The sequence below is a fragment of the Lissotriton vulgaris genome, chromosome 3_1 (assembly GCF_964263255.1).
Source record: "Lissotriton vulgaris chromosome 3_1, aLisVul1.2, whole genome shotgun sequence".
Classification (NCBI taxonomy): Eukaryota; Metazoa; Chordata; class Amphibia; order Caudata; family Salamandridae; genus Lissotriton; species Lissotriton vulgaris.
The window spans coordinates 227,363,497-227,381,082 of NC_141689.1; the positions used below are offsets into that span (position 1 = coordinate 227,363,497).

Here is a 17,586-nt window from a genome sequence, read left to right on the forward strand (position 1 = left end):
TGGGTGGCAGTTTATAAACTTGTCAATGAAGCAGCACCAGGAGTGGGGAAGGACAATGTGGAATACTGTATTACGGGAGTCAGTAAACACAAAAAGTCACAGAATACCCAAACCAAATTTGCTAATTTATTCTTAATTGTGTCAAGAAGAGCAATAACAATCCGCTGGAAGTCTACTCAACCCCCGACAGCGTTATTATGGCATGAAGAAGTAGTGCAATGGGGAAAGGCCGAAAGTATAGAGATATGGAGAGAAGAAAATAGAGGTCTTAGAAAGCACCTAATCTCGATGGAATGGGATATGCCATTGGAACAATTTATAACTGCTAAACAAACTTTATACTGAACACTGACTGTATCCGATTTGTCGCTGTTATCCCAACCCCTAATATCAAATTAGTCCCAGTATTAACCCATTTATATATATATGTTATAAAATGAAGCATGGAAATGTATAATATGTCCACTTTTGTAGCGGACAGTAACATCTGCTGTTACCGTTATAATGAGTGTGGTGGGGAGTGTGGGAGAGTTTATAAGATGTTATTAACAGAGTAGAGGGTATAGACTGTTCAGTAATTCACTGACACATACTCTGTATACGATTTGTAATTATAATACTGTGCAGGGCTATTATTTCAAAACCCAATAAAATATGTTTAAAAAAAACATATCGATTTGAAGGTAGGAAATATAATTTGTAAAAATATAGAAGTTAATAATATCATTTGCAAAAATATGGTTGATTAAAATATCGATTTTTTCATTAGTGTTATGTATTTTAGTATTTATTTTAAATGTGGATGATGTATTTGTTTTGTACACATATTGTTCATGTTTTATAATTTATGTTAAATTCTTAGTAATTATCAACTATAGTTGAATTAAATTTTGGGGTTGATTCCGATTCAGGAAAAACCACTCCGAATAGCCGTACGGAACATTTTTTCCCGTTCGAATCGTACCCTGCAGCATCTCCGTACGTAGGATGAAGTACGATGAAGTACCAGGAGCAGGACTCCGTACCAATCGTACAAAGACTGTACGACTCGAATCTCCGCATGAATCTCCCTCGGAACCCGCTGTACCTGACATCTGTACGGTTCAAAGCAGGTTTTCCCGACCCAGCAAGTACGATTCGTGTCAGGTATGCACCGTATGACGCTTTTTTTACGGGAGCCCAAAACATTCGGAGAAGCTGAGTTCGCCTCGAAACAGGTATGGAAAGGTCCCCCCCGGGTACGGTGCGTATACCCCATGTCTGCAGGGTTACGGTGCGTACCCCTGCGATCATGGGGTGTACGCACTGTACCCCTGCAATCATGGGGTGTACGCACCGTACCCCATGATCGCAGGGTGTACGCACTGTACGGTGTGTATGTGATTGTGTGGTTGTCCGTACGAATTGTCCTTACCTGACGTGGACCGTACGAATTGCGTCCTTGTACCCCGGTCCTGATCGTACTTGTCGGGTCGTACAGCATGTTTAGCAATCGTACGGTTCACTGGGAAGGGTCCGTGTCATACGGTTTCACCCTTGCAATCTGTACGGTTCGCGACAATGCCTAACAATTGCAGTAATTCTCTAAGGAAGTTTTTGCACAATGATAATGTTCAGAAAAATAACTTTGTTTAACAAATTTACACAAATGTTCAATTAATCAAAACTGTCTTGATACTGTTCAAGCAATTCTAAATAAGGTTCTTCAGTTTGACAGGAATGTCTTAAATGCTTCCAGATGAATGACTTCCCTATTAAGATTTGTAATCCAATGTCTTGACTTCAATTGTCTATTTAGCACCCAAGCGCTTTTTTAAAATATGCATCCAAAACGATAATTATGTCCATAACTATTATTAATGTCAAAAAAGCTTACCGATATTCTGTAGGTTCAATATGTGCAAGGAAAAGTTTTACCGATCGTTCTCTCGTTGTGTGCTATCTTTTCTCCCAGCAGACTTAGAGGAAAGCAGTGGGGAGGAGCGCCGACCCAGGAAGGCGTCAGTGGAGATCCGGATGTCAGGAGGAAGCCGAGGAAGCAACCGGGAAGCAGGGAAGGCGAAGAGAAGGTAGAGCCTCACAGGACAGTGTCCGCAGTCAGGTAAGTCGATTGAGGGGTCCAGAAAAGAGGAGCGGAGCTTCCAAGCCGGTTCGGGTATTCCAATGGTGCGCGTGAAGAAGCAAAGCACCTTGTGACTGTTGGGCGGGGTTTATATAGACTGCTGCACAGCTGCATGTGAAGAAGCCATCTGAGCTAACGTTCTGCACGCGTCCCAATGTCAGTAATTTGGGAACGTTAGACATGTGTATTTCCAGATTGTAGATGACAACCTATTTACCAAACCAATAATGAATGTCAAACAAGCATTGCTACTTTCAAACAATTCTTATGAGTATTTTGTAAACCTTCTAAGTTTTACCAATTGTTTATTCTACACCAAGTTTACAAAATATCAGCCAAGACTTACTGTAATGTCTGGAAATAATAGTCAATCAGACTTAACCCTTAACAATTCCTCCCCCCAAAGGTCATCTCACTGGGCGAGCTTTCTCTGTGTGTAATGCATGGATCGTTCTGATGTATCATAACCTTTCGGGTCTATCAAATAATATAAACGTACTTGTATGCATTTTGAGTCTACAATCTTTTTAACCTCGTATTCAAGATGATCACCTATGACAACTGGTAGAGGAGAATGATCAGGTCTTGTAGAAGGGTTATGAGGTTTTAAAAGAGATACGTGAAAGACTGGATAAATTGCATAGTCTTTAGGTAGATTTAACCTGATGGAAACTGGGTTCAACATTTTTTTTCAATTGGAAATGGTCCTATGAACCTGGGTTTGAACCTTTTAGGACCCGCTAACTGAACGTTGCTTGTAGATAAGCATACTAAATCCCCTACTTTGTATGATGGGGTCGCAAGTCTGTGTTTATCTGCTGACTTTTTCATTTCAGAGATATTGTGGGCTAAAGTCTTTTCAACCTGTTCTTGGAATTTTTGTAGATCAGATAATCTTTCAGAGACTGCAGGCATGAGTTATTCAGAATCAGGAAATGAGATTGGTAAGGACCGTGGATGCAATCCAGTTAGGAAATAGAATGGTGAACAACCTAAGGCTGCATGTACGCTATTATTATACGAGAATTCAGCCAAAGGCAGCACCTCATCCCAATGTCTTGATAGTGTAGTAGTTAAACATTTGAGATTTTTTTTCTAAGAACTGGTTTACCTTTTCAGTCTGGCCATCAGTTTGAGGATGGAATGCCGAAGATAATGATAATTCAATTCCCAAGTGATGACTCAATTGTTTCCAAAACTTAGAAATGAATTGAGGGTCTATGTCCGAAATAATCTTGATTAGTAAACCATGTAGTTTAACTATATTATTTAAAAATACAGAACTGAACTCCATTGCTGATGGCATTCTGAAGTGTCTTTTCTTTAATGGAATAAAATGTCCCATTTTTGATAACAAATCAACCACAACTAGGATTGTAGTTAGTCCATGTGATTCCGGCAGATCTGTGATAAAGTCTAGACTGATTGTATGCCAGGGTAGAGGAGGGATTGTCATTGGTTGTTACAGACCTACTGGTAGTGAATGAAGTGATTTTTGTCGTTCACATACTGGACAAGTCCTTACAAATTCTTGCACATCCTTCTTCATACCTTTCCACCAGAATTTTCTTTGGCATAGTTCAAGTGTCTTAATTAATTCCTGGATGGCCAGCAACTCCAGAATCATGATTCTATTCTAAAACCTTCAGACGCAGTTCTTTAGTTGGGACAAACAGTTTCTTTTCATGAAAAAACAAACCTTCATGAATGGAATGCTTTCTTTGGGATAACCATTGATCCTGATCTAAGGTTTCTGATGTCTTTCTAGTGTTCTCAAGAAATTCTTAGGAATGAATGGCTGCTACAATTCTTTCTGCTGAAATTATACTTTGGGTTTTATGTCTTGTTCACCATGTTTATCTCAAACCAGCCGGGATAGAGTGTCAGACAGGAGGTGTTTTGGCCCTGGGCGGTACGTTATCAGAAAATCAAATTCACAAAAAAATGGCAGCCAGCGCATCTGTTTTGGGGTGAGAGCTTTTACTGTGGAGAAGAATTGTAAGTTCTTGTGATCTGAGAATATTGTGATAGTGTGTTTTGCTCCCAATAAATGGTGCCTCAATTCTTGAAAAACGGCTTTAATGGCAAGTAACTCACCCTCCACTATAGTGTAATTTTGTTCTGCTGGTAGTAATTTTCGTAAAAAAAAGGCAATAGGATGTAAGTGTCCAGAGTTAAATTCTTTTTGCATTAACACACCACCAAAACAGTTTGAGAGGTATACGCCTCCACAAAGAATGGTCTGTCAGGATCTGGGTGAATCAGTCTTGGGGCAGATGTAAATGCCTTCTTTAATTTCTCAAAGGCCTGAGCTGCTTCTGAGTTCCACTGGAACTTTTTTCCCTTTTTAACAACTGAGTGATCAGGGTTACTATCTCAGAAAACTGTGAGATAAAGCGTCTATAGAAATTTGCAAATCCAAGGACCCTTTGAGTGTCTTTTACTGATTCAGGAGTTCGACATTTCAGAATTGGTTCAACTTTTTTCGGATCCATGGTTATGCCTTCAGGAGACAGCCAGTTACCTAGGAATTCAAACTTGGAAGTGTTAAAGACACATTTTTCTAATTTTGCATAGAGAGAGTTGTCTCGTAATCTTTGTAGCACCGAATGAACGTGGTGTACATGTTCTTCGATATTTCTGGAGAATATCATTATATCATCTATGTATACTATGACGCATATATCCAGTAGGTCATGCAGGACTTCATTAATAAAATACTGAAATGCTGCAGGAGCGTTGCACAATCCAAACGGCATCACAGTATATTCAAATAACCAAATTTTGTACGGAAGGCCGTTTTCCATTCATCACCTTCCTTTATACGGATTAAGTGATAAGCCCCCCGTAATCCAATTTTGTGTAGACACTGAAGCCTTTTACTTGATTTAACAACACTGGTATCAGGGGTAGTAGGTACCTGTTTTTAATGGTTGCCTTGTTTACTGCGCGAAAGTCGATGCATGCTCTCAGATCACCTGTCTTCTTCGCCATGAAGAAAAGAGGTGACATTGAATGACGAATGAAACCGATTTCTAGTAGTTCATCAAGGTATGATCTTAGGTATTCATTTCCGGTTCCGTGAGAGCATATATCCGGCTACAAGGCAAAGTAGCTCCAGGAAATAGGTCAATTCTACAATCGTAGACTCTGTGTGGGGGTAATGTGGTTGCCTTAATTGAATCAAAACATCAGCGTATTCCAGATATTCGTCTGGAATACTGGAGGGTACTTGATTTGAAGTGGCACAAAAAAGAGGCATCACAGGATCCTTAGTCTCTTGGTAAGAGTGACCCCGACAATGCGGTGAGCCCAATGTCACAGTGCGCTTAACCCAGTCTATCTTTGGGTTATGGAGTTCTAACCATGGAACTCCTAAGATTACCCCAAACGTTGGAGTATCAATGAGATCAAACATGATATTCTCCGTATGACCATTGTCAGCTACGATCATGATAGGAGCTGTGTTGAATCTGATTAAACCGGAAGACTAGGCTGATCCATCGACAGCTCGAACTGGTTCTGGTTCTTTTTTAGGGACTTGAGTAATTTGCAATCTTTTTGCAAACTCCAAATCAAAAAAATTACCTGTAGCTCCAGAATCCAATAAAACAGGTATACTGTGTCTTTGTTGATTGGTTAGTATAAAAGTTAATCGTATAGAAAGTTTTTAGGGGTACGATTAATAACATTAGTTGCAAAATTAGAGATCTGCATTTTTTTGACTCTCGAGGAAACGATCTTTGCTTTCCTCGAGCACTCTAGTTTTCCTCTTGCTTAAGAGAAACTTTGTCAATCGCCCGAACTTTCTTTCTTGCAGGTTTTCTTGGACATTCTTTTGCAAAATGTCCTGACTTTCCACAATACAGGCAAAGATTCCCTTTTCATCTTCTTTCTTTTTCTTCCAAGGATAGTGGGCCTCATAAACTCCATATTTGCATGGGTTCAATACTTGAGTTCTTGTCTTTATCTTCCAATTCTTTTTTGCCATTTTTAAAGTGCAAATGTCTGATATCCCCTCTGGGTTTTTCAGATCTACGTTCTCCCAATCTATGATCTATTCTGACAACTAGATCCACAAATTCAGTATACTCCTCAGGCAAATTCACAATATTAGTTAAAGAATCCTTTAAATCATCCCTTAGACCTCTGTAAAACAATGATATTCTTTTATCTTCCGGCCAGTGGGTTTTAGCTAACAACCTGTTGAAGTTTGTTACATAAGTTAACAGATCCTTAGTTCCCTAATGAAGATTAAGAAGCTCATTGTCTGGATGAACACATGTTTAGCAAAAAGTCTAGACATAGTTGTTTTGAAATTAACTAAATTATGCAATAAGGGATCATTTGAATCAACCAAGGGCATGGCCCAACTAACTGCTACACCTCCTAAGTATGAGATTATAAAAGCTACCTTGGAAGTATCAGTATAAAAAACCTGAGGTTTACACATAAACTGTAATGATACTGACTCATAAAGGTGGCATAACGACTACTGTCTCCGGTGAATCTTTCTGGATTGGTGAGGGGGACAGGACTGGGAGTAATGACATTAACCAAAAACTGTTGATCAGTAGGCTGTTCTAGAAGAAAATGTTGCAGAACCAAAAGTAGGGGCAGAAAAAATTGGTTTTTCTACCTTACCTCGTGAATCCCTCCAACTAGTAAAACCGACCCTAGTTTTATCTAACTCTTCTCTTAAATTCTGATTTTCTACCCATAATTCCAGCATCTCCTCATGGAGTTTTTGGACCAACTGAGTTAATTGTTCTGTATCCATGATGCTTTGCTTTCTGTCACAATTTCACTCACCAAAATCTCCTGAGTCTCCAATTGTGTTCTTCCTGGTGCTGAATGTTCTAAATTCCCCCTTGAACCAAACAAACTAACACATTTTAGTTAATCCATCAGTCTGAGTGACCCCTGGGGGAAAGGGGAAGTGGAGTGAGAAAAACAAGACAAACACTGGACTGCGTCTTCTTGTAGTTGTCCGGCGCTGTTTTCTCTGTATGAAGTGACTCTGGGTCCTCTCCCTCTTGGTGAATTTTACCAAAGAAGTAACAAACTATTACACACTTACTGACAGTGATGACATTTTCAATAATGTACAGAACTTAAATGCTGTCTACCTACTTAGTTGAGAACCCATGTAAACACTTTGAATGGAAATAAGGCGTTACGTCCCTGACTATATAATGCAAAGAAACAAAACAAACATTAATTATATATAATTAGAAATACTGCTGGTTAGGTGATTAGTTGTGTTAGAATTACTGTATGCACTGAAATCATACCTCACTTTCAAGGACGAATCAGATATCAAGGTGTTCTGAAAAATATAATTAGAGAAAGAAACACAATGCCTAACAATTTCAGTAATTCTCTAAGGAAGTTTTTGTACAATGATAATGTTCAGAAAAATAACTTTGTTTAACAAATTTACACGAATGTTCAATGAATCAAAACTGTCTTGATACTGTTCAAGAAATTCTAAATAAGGTTCTTCAGTTTGACAGGAAAGTCTTAAATGCTTCCTTATTAAGATTTGTAATTGAATATCTTGACTTCAATTGTCTATTTAGCACCCAAGAAGCTTTTTTAAAATATGCACCCAAAACGATAAGTATGTCCTGAACTCTTATTTATGCCATAAAAGCTTACCGATATTCTGTAGGTTCAATATATGCAAGGAAAAGTTTTACCAATCGTTCTCTCGTTGTGTGCTATCTTTTTTCCCTGCAGACTTAGAGGAAAGCAGTGGGGAGGAGCGCCGACCCAGGAAGGCGTCGGTGGATATCCGGATGCCCGGAGGAAGATGAGGAAGCAACCGGGAAGCAGGGGAGGCGAAGAGAAGGGAGAGCCTCTCAGGGCAGCGACCGCAGTCAGGTAAGTCGGTTGAGGGGTCCAGAAAAGAGGAGCAGAGCTTCCAAGCCAGTTCAGGTATCCCGATGGTGCGTGCGAAGAAGCGAAGCACCTTGTGACTGTTGGGTGGGGTTTATATACCCCTCCGCTATCCAACAGTTTCCCTACTGTTACACTCACTGGAGTGGGAATAGTATTTTATACCTCTCCGCTTTCCAACACTTTCCCTACTGTTGCACTGACTGGGGTGGGATTAGTCATTTTTACCACTCCGCTACCCAACACTTTCCCTACTATTGCACTCATTGGAGTGGCAACAGTTCTTTTTACCCCTCCGCTATCCAACACTTTCCCTACTGTTGCACTGTCTGGAGTGGGAATAGTATTATTTACCTCTCCGCTATCCAACACTTTCCCTACTGTTGAACTAACTGGAGTAGAAATAGTCATTTTTACCCCTCCGCTTTCCAACACTTTCCCTACTGCTGTACTCATTGGAGTGGCAATGATACTTTTTACCCCTCCGCTATCCAACACTTTACCTACTGTTGCACTGACTGGAGTGGGAATAGTAATATTTACCTCTCCGCTATCCAACACTTTCCCTACTGTTGAACTAATTGGAGTAGCAATAGTAATTTTTACTCCTCCGCTGCCCAACACTTTCCATACTGTTGCACTCATTGGAGTAGGCATAGTAATTTTTACCCCTCTACTTTCCAACACTTTCCCTACTGTTGCACTGACAGGAGTGGAAATAGTAATTTTTAACCCTCCTCTATCCAACACTTTCCCTACTTTTACACTGACTGGAGTGGGAATTGTAATTTTTACCCCTCTGCTATCCAACACTTTCCCTACTTTTGCTTTGAGTGGAGTGGAAAATTTAATTTTAAATAGTGTAATGTTTTAAATAATAATACAATGTTTTTTTTAAAATAAACTTTCTGTTATTGGTATATGTATATTACCTAATGGCGGTCACCAGTAGGTAGTTATAGTTAGGACATCTGCAACATTCTATTTCCAATAACTTTGGCGCCGGTTGACGAATCTTCGTGAAATGCTCAAAACTCATCGGGCGCTCCGTTCCGCTCCTGTCCTGAAAGTTTCGGTGTGATTTGACAAGCGGGGGCCGAGATAAAAGGGGGTGCCAAAATGTGTTTTCCCCATGCAATTTTCCATAGGAAACTTTAGACACGTCTACAGCCCGAACTCCTGAACGGAATTACCCCAAATTTGGCAAAGAGGTAACCTTTGGTTCAGAAAGAGGCCTTTTTGTTAAATGATGTAAATCCGTTCAGTAGTTGCTGAGAAATTCCAAAGTAAAAACACATATATATATCTAGGGCCGCGGATCCTCCTGAGTACGAGCTTTATGCTAATTGGCTGTCAACACTCCAAACCAGGAAGTGTGGGCAGCCATCTTATGCCTCGGTAGAACTGAGGCACAAGAAAGCAGTGAAACAAGTGGGCAAAACACAAAAAGGGGGCCGGGTAGAAACACCCTGACCCCCTAGGCCTGCTTAGGGGGTCCCACAAGGACCCACAGGACCCAAAAAACATTTTTAAAAAATGGGCAAAATTCACGCAGGGTGCGCGGATCCTGCAGAGAAAAAAAACAATTAAGTGCGGGCTCCCGTGCTTTGTTACTATGTAGCCCCCGTGGGGGCCGAGTCCCAAGGGCAATATTGGTAATGTAAAGGGGCCCAAAGGGGCCCCGCAGACTGCAAACCCCTGGACTTTTTTCAAATATGTGCAGGGGGCTCTCAGTCCCCAATGCCCTGGTGACCGCCACCCCCGAGGTTTCAAAAATGAAAGAGTGGGTGGGGCTTAAAGGTTCCCCATGTGGAAAAGCAATGCCGACTCCCACAGGATGCAGGGAGCCGGCGGGACCGTGGGGGGATTGGGGACCTCCCACGGTCCCCAACAGAGAGGTGCAGCCCCTGGGGACGGGGTCTCCGGGGCCGTAAGTGGCCTAAGGAGGGTGGCTATGCAGCCCCCTCCAAAAATTACATAAAAAACTAAAAAATGGCCAGGCCCCGGGGATGGGGTCCCTGGGGCCAATTATGGCATCGGGAGGGAGACCCCGCGGACTTCTTCCAAATTTAGATAAACATTTTTTTAAAAGGGGTCAGGCCCTGGGGCATAATGACCCCAGGGCAAATAAATTAGAAAAAGAAGGGGGCCACACAGCCAGAGAGGTGTTCTGAGACCACACCCCTTTTTACACCTCTCTGCAATGCAGCTCGGTGACACTTAATGGAGGTAGCTGGTGGGCTAGTTGCATATGATGTCATTTGAGATGTCATCAGTGAAGTCATGAGTGATGTCACTGACCATGTCATGAGTGATGTAATATGTGACGCCATCAGCAGTGTATTGCCATCAGCAGTGTATCGCGGGCTCGCAAGTTATAGTTAGCTGAACTAACTGTAACAGGGGAATTTCAATGATTTTGTACGAGTGAAATGTCCAGCTAACTATAACGCCCCTGAAACCTATGGTTTTTTCAGTGAATTTCTAAGGTTTTTTAAATGCTAATTCCTAACTATAACGTGCCTGCAACCTATGGTTTTTTCAGTGAATATATATATTTATTTGCTACATTTTATATATTTTTAAAATTATAAAATACATTTAAATTAATAGTTTATTAATTGTTTTACAGTAAATAAATATAATATTTATTATATATGTGTGTTTAACTTTGTTAGGTTAAGTTAATTTGTTATTTTTGTTAAAATGTATATTACATCTATTTTTTTAAATTAAATGTATTTAATATATTTAATATTTATTAATTGATATATATATACATATATATACATATCATATATATATAAATATATATACAACTATATTTTTTACATCTATATTTGTCATTGATATTTTCTCCCTGATATTTTTGTACTTACCTTTATAAATATAGGATGTCAATATTTTTTAAATCTATGTTTATGACTCTATAGTGTGGTATTGGGATGTTTTGGGTGTCGATGTTTTGTCAGTGAACTCTTCCTAACCTCGTCACATTCAATTACACCATTTTGGCCTTGCTTCCCATCTGTTGGCTAAGCAATGGCATTGTTGTGGAAGTGTTCCCAACTATCAGAAACCTTGAGTTGAATGTCAAATAGCCTCTGACCAAAAATGAAACATAAATATACAGAGTTCCTGGACTCCAGCTACTATAACATCTATTTTCCAGATGTAAGAGAACCTGTTAAAATAGCAGGATGACTGAAAGCCATCATACGAAATAGCCACCAAACAGCCTTCTTGCTGAGAAGGTCTCCACAATGCACACTGTGTTGAACTCCAGATGACAATGCATGGGACATCTTCACTGTTTGTCCACTTCACTAAACATAGTTGCGGAAAGGAAGCAACACACACTGATACCACTCTACATCTTAGGAGCTTGAAATATAGAAGATGACAACATTCTTTGAAAAGGTTCTCTGAAGGAATGTGGGTGTCAGGGTAGAGATTTGATTTGGAAACCCAAGAAGCATGTGTAAGTGGTACCATATGAGAAGATAAGTGACCTAATACGCGACACAAGGAATATGGTGGTTATCAATGTGCCCAAAGTTATCAGAAAGAAACCCTGAGATGCCCTTCTCAACCAGCCATTAGCATTGCCCAGGGAGAAGGTGGACCTGCCAATGGTTTGGTGGCATGACTGAAGGAGTTTCAACGGACTGATTATATCTGGATTGTGAAAGAACTTTTGACTTGTAATTGAGTAGGAGCAGCTGAACTGCCAGAAACTTTTAACCACAATCAGACCTAAAGCTTGCACTGGTTTCCTTCCCATGATTTCTAGTATAGTCAGAAAGGCAGAGTAAAAGAGAAGGATAACCTACCTCAGTTCCACCTTTTCTGGGCATTTTTCCCACTGCATAATCCATTCACTCTTATTTGTGCTATTTTTTATGTTCACCTGCATCATTTGTTGACTCAGTATTGTAATTCTTCTGCATTGCATTCCTTTTAACCTTACTTGATAGTCTCAAGCATCTGTGCGAGTACCTTATTACTTAATTTTATTCTAATTATGTCATTTTTGTATTTTAGAACTGACTGTGCTTAATGACTGGTGAATTGTATTCCACATCTATTGTCATTGTTTTAAAATAAATCTGCTGCCAGTAGAGTTAATCATTTATTTTCCTTTTCTTTATTTATACAGCTCACTTCATACATTTAATTGTATCCAGCTTCCACACAGCCAGAGAGGTGTTCTGAGACCACACCCCTTTTTACACCTCTCTGCAATGCAGCTCTGTGACACTTAATGGAGGTAGCTGGTGGGCTAGTTGCATATGATGTCATTTGAGATGTCATCACTGAAGTCATGAGTGATGTCACTGACCATGTCATGAGTGATGTAATATGTGACGCCATCAGCAGTGTATTGCGGGCTCGCAAATGATAGTTAGCTGAACTAACTATAACGGGGGAATTTCAATGGTTTTGTACGAGTGAAATGTCCAGCTAACTATAACGCCCCTGAAACCTATGGTTCTTCGGTGAATTTCTAAGGTTTTTTAAATGCTAATTCCTAACTATAACGTGCCTGCAACCTATGTTTTTTTCAGTGAATTTATATATTTATTATTTGTTATATCTTATATATTTTTAAAATTATAAAATACATTTAAATTAATAGTTCATTAATTGTTTTACAGTAAATAAATATAATAATTATTATATATGTGTGGGTGCCGCTCGAAGCAACGTGGAAGGACTTTGCGCTCTGTGTAGCTGGTGATCAGCGAGGAGTTTCCCCTTCATCTCTGGGAGGCTAACTGTGCAACATCAACGACATGGGGAGACGAGGGACTGCGAGTCCCAGGACCGCCAGCGGCTCGGCTGGCCGACGTACCTGAGGCTCTTCCCTCCTGACCACGCCCCCACCTGGGTATACAAATCCACGCCTCACGGCCCCCGCTTCGCGGGCGCCGCTCGAAGCAACGTGGAAGGACTTTGCGCTCTGTGTAGCTGGTGATCAGCAAGGAGTTTCCCCTTCATCTCTGGGAGACTAACTGTGCAACATTAACGATGTGGGGAGACGAGGGACTGCAAGTCCCAGGACCGCCAGCGGCTCGGCTGGCCGACGCACCTGAGGCTCTTCCCTCCTGACCACGCCCTCTCAGTCCAGGTGAATTTTAGTATCATAAAAACACTGAAGGCTACGCGTCACGCGCGCGGGCGGGCGCCGGGCTAAGCCCAGGCAAAAGGCGGGCCGTTTTGGCCGTTCGAGGCCGGCAGAGACCGGACCGGGCCACCCCTCTGACGCCCTGCCCTTCATTCACCCTTCTCTCTTCGACCCGGTTTGTGTGCCAGAGGCGCCCTATATATATGGCTACCAGAGAATCTAGAAGTAAGACTGCCCAACAGATATCAGGCACTATGGAAAAATTCCTCACGAAGGCCAATGCTGTGGTTAACAAAGGACTTACTGTACTAGAAAGCCAACCGGAAGAGGGCACAGATAACTTGTCCCTGGCTTCACCAGGTTCCTCAATCAATGCTAGTCCACCTCTACTGCTTGATGCTACCCATCTATCACTTATGGACAGTATCGATCAGACTATCGAATCAGTCCTACAACAACTGAGGACACCATCAACCTCCCATAGGGATAGAGACCCATTACGCCTTTCTGGAGTTGTGGAACATTCCCCGGAAGTTGATTGTATAGAGATAGAGACGCAGGAGGGCGGATCAGATGTAGTTTCATCTGAACACAAGAGCAGCAGTGGGGACAATCCGTCCAAAAGGAAGAGGTTAAGGAAGCCAAAAGTCGCCAAAAGGGATAAAGTTGATTCAATATTGCCCGCCCAAAATGACAACACAGACATTGCGGCCTCTCCTGGGTCTCCACCTACGAGGAATAGGACAGAACCTCCAAGTTCTCCTTTAGTGCCATCCCTACCGGTGTGTACCGGGCCATTCATTTTTGGGGGGGTCCCCTCCATCACTACAGATTCGCTCACTAGCTCATTTATAGACATTTAAAAAAATCTTCTGAATCCTTTGGCTGTAAAACTAGACTCTATAGAGGCCAGATTGACGGCCATAGAAAAACTCTGTACGGCCAACAACGTTGATTCTGGGTCGGGCACAAATTCCCAAAGGGCCCCAAGGGATAGTGCTAGAATCAGTCATCTGTCCCTAGCAACAACTACTCAGCACCTAGACCCCCCCGCAATTCAGCCGAGGGAAGTATCTAGGAATTGCACTGCTTCCGCCCCCCAACCCGGTCCTTCAGTGCCCCAAACAGGGAGGCCTCCAGTACCTGCACCTAGAAGGTCAAAACAACTAGCTCCGTCACAACAACCTAGACAGGAGAGACCACCCGGTGGACAAACTGGACGTCCTATTAGCCCTAACACCAGGCGTAGGACAGTCAATTTGCCCCCCGAGGCAGTAGTTTACACCGCGATTCTGGTGGGAGTACCGGAGCTTACCAGTGGCGTAACGGAATCGCAGGATTCCTTACGCAACAAGGTAATGAACTGGCTAAATATCCATAGGCCTCTCCCACCCAATCTAAAAGGAGATGTCCTTATGGTCAGAAGGGTCCCTTGGATTGGGTCTACTCCAAAAAAATTTATGGGGGATTGCATAATTGTTAGTTTTAAAAGCCCGCAGGTTGCCCCATATATTTGCAATTGGCTTGGTAGTGCTGGTAATACGTTCATTGAAGTAGTGGCCCTTTCATACTTTTACCCAAATGCACATAATTCTGCCAGGAGGAGGGAGGAGGGTTGGACTAGAGTTGGTTTTGCAGTGGACGGCCCACGATATAGGCCTATGCACAATGCACTCCCTAACTATGGTAACTTCTCTCACCCAAACAGATACTCCTGCCTTGACCAAGTTGACTGACCACAAAAGGGGCCTATTCCACAGTCCCTCCGAGAAACTCCTACCGGGGAGGTAGGCAGGGGGGTGACGAGATCAGCCCCCAACACTAACACCCGGCTGCAGGACTCTCCCAATAAAAATATGTTATCATCTGGAAGCAACAAGGGAAAAGCAGTCTACTCTGTAAAAAGACCAGTGGGTACGAATCTGTCCCCAGCAGCTGTGTGTCTCTTGCCCTTGACATTGGCACCATTAACTGCTCCGGACATCCGGACCCCCCCATAGCCTCTCAACCCACTACATCTGATGGGGCAGGAACATCACGCACCCCACCCTTGAGGGTCCTCTCTTGGAATGTGGCGGGATTGTAAATAAGGTGAACACAACTGACTGGGATCTCCTCTTAAATGGCAGTGATGTCTGCCTTTTCGAGGAGACATGGGCGAGGGAACCCCTGAGTAGAACGTGGTATGAAATATTCGAAATTCCGGCTAAGTGGAGTGGTATAGGAAGGCCCTCGGGCGGCCTGGCGGTATGGGTAGCGACACACATTGGGTGTCAGGCGGAAAGTATGGTTACGCTTTCGCAGGACATCCAGTGCTTGCTGCTCAGATGGCCTGGCCCATTAACCTGGGCAATCATTAATGTATATTCACGGCCTGTTGCCGCGGCAAAGGAGTCATCCACCTTAGATGACCTAGTATCCTTTTTGGGCCAATTGCCTGGTGATTACAAGATAGTGTTAGGTGGGGATTTTAACTGCCACTTCGAACCCCTAGCAGATTTAAAGGAGGGTGCCCTCACTACTGAGGATGATTTCTGGGGAGTTCCACCATCCTCATCTCCACATCCCAAAACCTGGTCCCCCCTGGCAGTACAGATCATGTCGCTCACCCTGAATTTTGCATTGAGGGCTTGTAACAGGCGTACCCTGTCCGATACTCCTCAGTGTGTACTTTCAACAGGAAAGGGCATGAGTCTTGGTTAGATTACATTCTCATAGACATCAGCATGTGGCCTAAAGTCCAGGATTTTAAGGTGTTACCCAGAACGGATAGCGACCACAATGCGCTCCTGCTGGAGGTGCAACACCCTGCACCTCTAGATGGGCCTTCCACTTCCACCTCTGGCGATGACCCTGGGAACTTGGTTCTCACTACAAATAGGCGTCGCGTCAAATGGGGGAAGCTGCTTAATGCGGAAGGTGGCATGAACAAATTATATGAAATAGCACTCCCCAAGTTTAAAGAAGTGGAAGATCTTATAGATCAACCTAGACCCATAGATTATAACAAGAAACTAGCGCAAATCCATGTGGAACTTGTGAGTGGTCTTGCGGATGCCTTCTATCCTGAGGTACCGTCGCGCAGGAAAAAGACTCACACCCCGACTTGGTATAATTCTACCTGTAGGAAGATTAAGTCTGACCTAATAGCCACTATAAAAGAAGGGTCTAACAGAACTCAGAAGGGAGGATAGAGCGGTGATGAAAATAGCCAGGGCAGAGTGGGATTGGAATCGCTGGCACGATCTGTCCGATGCCCTAGACGCCAAAGACTCCAAGAAATGTTGGGCTCTGGTGAACAATGGGACAGGGGAACTTAAATCAGCAGTGGAGCCAAACATTGCCGCCTCTGTCTGGGAGGCCCACTTTGGGACACTCTACCAAGACTCTATTTTAGTGTCTGATGGTGTGGTGTCCGAGGACCTTGTCTCCTCGGAAGTGGGCCTAGAACTTACCCTTGGTGAGGTGATGACTGCAATGGAGAGACTAGCGTTAGGGAAGGCCCCTGGTTTAGATAAACTACCGGGGGATCTCTTCAGGCACAATTCTGAGATCTTGGGCCTGTACCTCCTTATTCTTTTTAACGCCATCTTAGGAGGTATGGCGATCCCCTGTACTTGGCTGGGGGCAGAGATTGTCCCTATATTTAAAAAGGGCTCTCCTCTGCTCCCAGCCAATTACAGGCCGATCAGCCGTATAGATGTCCCCCAAAAGCTATTCGCCCGTCTCATCCTGAACCACCTGTTGGATTGGGTGGAGGCCAATGATATTCTGAGTCCCCTCCAGGCTGGCTTCAGGAAAACTACGTCCACCATGGACCAGATTTTCCGCCTCGTCCTGCTCTACTGGAAGACGGTAAGGATAGAGGGGGGAAGGCTGTACATGGTGTTCGTAGACCTCAGGTCAGCCTTTGACCTAGTCCCACGTAAGAAACTCTGGGAGGTCTTGGAAAAGCTAGGGGTACCTGCTCAGATACTAAATATTATAATCAGGCTCCACGATAACACATATGCACAGGTTAGGTGTGGGAGGGACGGAAGATTGTCATCCAGGTTCCCGGTTCGTAGAGGGGTGAGGCAGGGTTGTGTCCTGGCACCGACCCTGTTTTGCCTCTTTATTAACAATATTATATCTCACCTAGAAAGGGTTAAGGACAATGATGCCCCATGCCTGGCAGGAAGGAGGGTTCCGGCAATTATGTTTGCCGATGATACCCTCCTCCTATCCAAATCCCCAATGATTATTCAGAGGATTCTGGATGGATTTGGTCTTTTCTGTAGCCAACATGGTCTTGAGATCAATACAGAAAAGACCAAATTACACCATTTTGGCCTTGCTCCCCATCTGTTGGCTGAACAATGGCATTGTTGTGGAAGTGTTCCCAACTATCAGAAACCTTGAGTTGAATTTCAAATAGCCTCTGACCAAAAATGAA

General features: G+C 42.9%; 1 long non-coding RNA gene across 1 annotated transcript in view; it reads left to right on the plus strand.

Annotated features, from left to right (window-relative positions):
- The first annotated feature begins 1,965 nt into the window (after positions 1–1,965).
- LOC147726232 (uncharacterized) overlaps positions 1,966–17,586 on the plus strand; it is a 92,739-nt gene continuing 77,118 nt past the window's right edge. The window contains exons 1-2 of the long non-coding RNA XR_015309422.1: positions 1,966–2,101; positions 7,865–8,008. This is a non-coding gene — a long non-coding RNA (uncharacterized LOC147726232). The remainder of the gene's footprint in view (positions 2,102–7,864; positions 8,009–17,586) is intronic.